Below are 5,433 nucleotides of genomic sequence, written 5' to 3'. Positions count from 1 at the left end.
GTATGTGGACATCATGTTTTGTGCTATATTTCCACAGCAGTTAATATATATCATGTTTTCTTGAGGCTAAACCAAGCATTGTTTCTTCAACCGCAAAAGCCCTTTATAATGTATTTCCATTGGTTTAAAACAGATAATCACAGATCTTTCATGATAAGATCAATTCAACATGGTTCTTTAGGAACAAAGGACTGATGCAGCCCAAATTAATAGTTTAGGCTCAAACATAACAATTGAGAGCTTTAAAATTCCCTCTAAAATGCAAACATGTCAGATTTCCAAGAAAAGGTATCATAAAGGGTTTAATCTATTGTCAGAGAGGTTTGTTATTAAAAAAAAAAACTTTTAAACTCATATTCTTGCTAAATATCTAGTTGAGGGTTGTTAGAATCCAGGCCTTGAGGGCCAATGTCCAACATGTTTCCCAACCAACCTGCCATTGAAGATTCTTATTAGTTTAACACACCCTGATCCAGGTAATCGGCATTAAGTGAGGTATCCATCAATAATCCAGCCCTCAAGGCCTGGAATTTGACACCTCAGATCTAGTTGCTGTTTAGAGATGTTTTTAAGTATAGGGGTGTAGGGAAAATTTTGTTCGGCGAAATGTCACGATATTTTGTCTGCTGATATTTCAATCATTTTATAAATGCCGACAAGATTATATTTATTAAATTATTTATGAGCATCCTACTTTTGTTTTCCATCTAAACCCCCGACCACTAGTTGGCAGCACAGCACACTGAGCCTCTTTTAGCAGCTCTATACCACAACCAAAACAACAAAATCTTGTGGGAACCAGCATATATAAAATGTAAATGTGTTAAGTGCTTAATGTTGTAATCATTAAATGAAATAAAAGTTTTTGTTTTTTTTAAGTCATACTCTTAAAAGTGAAACATTGTTTTGGTATAGTCGTGGGATATGTCATGATACATATCATATTGTGAGACACATACGAATCGTATTGCCAGACTCTTGCTAATACACACCCCTATTAAAGTACAATTGCAAATACCCTTTTATTACACCTTTAGTTTGAAAAGAACTTGTAGGTGCTTCTGTCAAAAATAATGTAATAGAAATTCAACACTTGTATAAGTCAATTATGGAATTTTTTTAAAAGCCACATTTAGTAAATGAATGTCCGCATAGGAAAACGATCCAGTCTACTCTGATTTTTTTCCATCATTACCTTCTTGTGAGTGAAGTTCATTTTCTGCATCAATTATATTTGTTTTCATTGAAGGAACATGCGTACATGTGGCCTGTAAGCCACTGAACCAAAGCTAGTCAGCAGCTGAAATCCTTCCAGGCTTATATTCAACTGATTTCTTGAACACAGAGACACCAAACAACTTCAAATGAGAGCATCCACGATCAACCATCCATTGAGCGGTCAAGAGGAAGAGGAGCTCAGAAAATGAGTTTGAACCTGTTACTCATTACAGCGCGCCAGAGAAATGGTCCGGTGAAGAGCCAAGTCACTGCTTCGCCGCGTTTCCTCATCAAGCAAACATCCTGCCTCCATCTTGCTGTGAGCTCATTAGAGCTGCTGTTATTCACACCAAGCTTGGAGCTGGTGTTATTTCGGTGTTATTTCTTGAACCGTGTAGGTGGTGCTGCTTTATATGAGGTCGCTGAAAGGGCGCGGGAAAACATGCTCTTGAGCAGACAAATACTTTTCACTTGACTTAACTTTAAATCTTTCGACTTGAGCAAATAATTCAAAGCCTCCGGTTTCTCTGATGAGTGGAAACCACTAACGGAGGCACAATCTGTTCCTTTAAGCGGTTTTGGCCCGCTGACAACAGTTTTTGGCTGCGTTTTCCAAAGGAAACACGGTGACCCGGGGCCTCATTTATGGACGACTTTGTGAACAAAAATGTTGCGTGAACTCTGTGGAAAATGGGTGTATACACACAACTTACCACAAACATGGATATTTATACAGATAAAATCTGCAGAAAAAGATGCTCTCACTTGACATAAAACCTGGTATGAGACACAACTAGGTTTCTCTCAGCAAAACATGAATAAACAGACAATATCATAGGAAATGACTCACACAGACAAGTAGTGTGACTCATTTGTTCAATGATCCGTTTATTTTTGCCACCACTTAGATTGTTATGTTTGAGCGGAAATGACTACGGTTCTTTTCCATTAGAAACTTATGAAAAAAAAATTGATAAATTGTCTTTCATAACAATGCTAAGAGATTTAAACCAGAGAGACGTTAAAGCCTTGGCCACAACTGCTGTTTACCTTGTGCCATCTTATGGGGTCCAGATGACCCAACCCTTACATTGACATGTGTCAAACAGGATTCCATGTCTGCCACCAGTTGAAAAAAAATAAATAATTAAAAAAAGTTCAGCACGGTGTCTACTGGGTTCCAGATGACCCCACTCCCAGCGTCAACACACCTAGGATAAGTAATGGGTTATGGGTGGATACATGGGGGAAGTGGGCAAATCTGTGTGGAGTACTCAGGTGGCCGCTCAAAATATCAAGCTCATAGATCAGTCTGTGAGCCTGTAGAGCGAAAATGTTCTATGACCATGCTGCGGTCGACAGGTTGTGGTGAACACTTAATACTTACACAATATGCAAGGGTAAGCAAGACTTAAGTAACCCTCCATTTCCTGTGGACTACGCAAGAAACCTGTTAGTGCTGTTCAAGTCATAGATGTGTGCTCCTTGTGAGAGGCTGAAAATAGGAGATCAGACAGTCGGAGCCTTGTTTGTGTGGGTATTCTACAGGCACTTGTGTATCATGTGCTCAACCAGTGTATGCAGCATTTACACACAGTCAATGAGGGCCTAGTACAGGGGTGTCCAAATCCAGGACTCGAGGGCTGGCCTCCGGCTGGTTTTCCAGGAATCCTACCTTATCTGCTGCTGATACCTGGATCAGGTGTGTTTTGCCAATAAGTAGCTTCAAAGGTAGGTTGGTTTGAAAACTTGTAGGACACTGATCTTTGAGGCCTGGACTTGGACTTCCCTTGCCTATACAGACTCTTTGCTCATCTGCAGTCAGACCTGAACACTCAGTCTTTGTCTGCAGACACAATGCTAAAAGACGCCAAATAAAGACAATCTGATCTGTTTGTTTGAGAAATATGATACAGGAAAGTAAATAATAGTATCAATACCTGTGTTTCTCTCTCTTCAGTAACTGAGTCACCCTTGGTTTCTAAAGTAATTCCGAACAAGCTTTTTGTCTAAAATTGTGGCACAAACCTACACACACCCACACACACACGTAAGATGTGTTAAGGAACCAGTTTCTTGCCTTGATATTTCATTCTAAATCTTAGGATTGTGCACTAGCTTCCATATTCAGAGGATTTTTATAATATTTTGTGGATATTTAGACAATTTTAAGTGATATTTGGTGAATTCTTGGAGATTTTTAGAGGGTTTGTAATGATTTTTAGGGGTATTTGGCAATGTTTAGTCAATTTTTAATAATTTCTTCGTAATATTTAGTGGATTTTTAGCCTTTTTAGAAATATTTAGTGGATTTCTTGTGATTTTCAGGGATATTTAGTGATATTAAGTGAATTTAGTAGTTTAAAGGCTATTTAGTTATATTTAGTGGGTTTTTATAAATATTTAGTAGATTTTTAGTGATAATTAGTGGATTTTTTTAGATTTTTCAGTGATCTTTGGTGAATAGTTGGTGATCATTTTTTGATTTGTAGTGATTTCAGGGATATTTGCTAATATATTGTCATGTTAAATAGATCTTTTAGTAATATCTAGTTTTTAGTGATAACTAGTGGATTTTGGGGGATTTTTAGTGATATTTAATGGATCTTAGGGGAGGGATAACCAGTTTAGTCTGTATAGTTTAGCAACCAGCTATTATTTATACTTAAGGAGAAACTTTCTGCTTATGTAAAATTACTGGTATGAATCCCAATTAGACAATTGTTTTGTGATATTGGACTACATAAATAAAATGTAATTAATTGAAATTAATAACCTGTGTATTTTTAGTGAAATTCTCTTAGTTTTTATTGTGTTCGGTTTTTCACACCAAGTTTAGTGTTGCTAATCACCCACAGCTGTCATCAATTCAGTTAATTGTCTTCAGCTTGTATAAGTGTCTGGTTTTTCAGTTCACCATGGTCAGATCATCTGTTTGGTTGTTCTGTTGTTGCGTGATTAGTTTAATCATGTTTGAGTGTATTTTTAATATTGTATTTTTAAGCTTTTTTTGCGGGGTTTACAAAATCTGCTTGTGAATATATTCATTTGTCATTGACATGAACCGTCTGTGGAAAGATGGAGGCGGTGTGTCAAAGAGGAACCTCATACACACTTTTTGTCAGAGCAGACCACAGAAAGTTTTAGAACATTTTCTTGAATCCACAGTTTTAGATTTAAGTGTATGTCATGTTACGCTCCACTCTCAGTTTAATAAATTAGAGAAATTGAATTTCCTCTGTTAGGGTTGTCAAAGTGATTTCTTAGTGTATTATTTCTCATTCTTAAAAAGACGATTCTTCTTCTTTTTTTTTTTTTTTTTTCTCCATAAAAAGCTAATTGATTTTGGATTAATGAAGATTTTCTGCTCAGTGAGAGGAGGCTGAACAAACAAAATGACTTTTTCAAAAGCCAACAGTTCAGTCTTTAAATCAGATAAAAATAAATAAATAAAAAAATAAGACTATGAATGGAGTTGTTCAACTTCTTCTAAGGAAACTTTAATTTGTTGGACTAAAAGATAAATGATGATCCAGGAAAGAAGCAAAGAATCATTGACCAGACTATGTGGATGCTAATTGTTGTTCAGTAATTAACCATCAGTCATCTACGTCCTTGTCCATAAAGTTAAACCAAAAGCTGTAAATTTTACTGCATAGCTACAAGATCTGCTTAAGTTTTGCTCCAACCCAGAACCTGGTCCAATAATAACGTTCCATAGAGGTTCTTGACCAACTTCATTTGTCAGTCTGTTCATCAACACACCAAACAAGAAGCGCTTCTGTGACACCTACAGCACATTTCACCATCATCTCCTAGTTCTCTCTTTGGTGGTGTGTCTAGTTTCTCTTCAAAATCTGGACTTTAAATGTTGATAACCACAGCCATTTCCATAATTTCTGTTATTTTTATGCTTTCTGCTCCTGCGGTAAGAAAATGAGATTGCCTCTGCTTTAATCTGGAAGGATCAGTAAAATCGAAAACCCAAGATTTGAGTGGATTTTCTGTTTAATTTCAATGAAGATGCAAATTAAAGAAAGTGATCTAAAATAAAATCAGTTGAAGCATGTTCTTTTTTTTTATAAAGCTTGGAGGGTCAACTATTAATAAAAACATTCAGATAAAACCTTGAAATGCATCATTGCAGGGCCAAAACTGAAGTGGTTTTCACTGTGATTTGATCCTCCTGGTTTTTTATTGGCCAATCTTTTAAAT

This window comes from Oryzias melastigma, linkage group LG5 (genome assembly GCF_002922805.2).
Source record: "Oryzias melastigma strain HK-1 linkage group LG5, ASM292280v2, whole genome shotgun sequence".
NCBI lineage: Eukaryota > Metazoa > Chordata > Actinopteri > Beloniformes > Adrianichthyidae > Oryzias > Oryzias melastigma.
Note: the sequence above shows the minus strand (reverse complement) of the source record.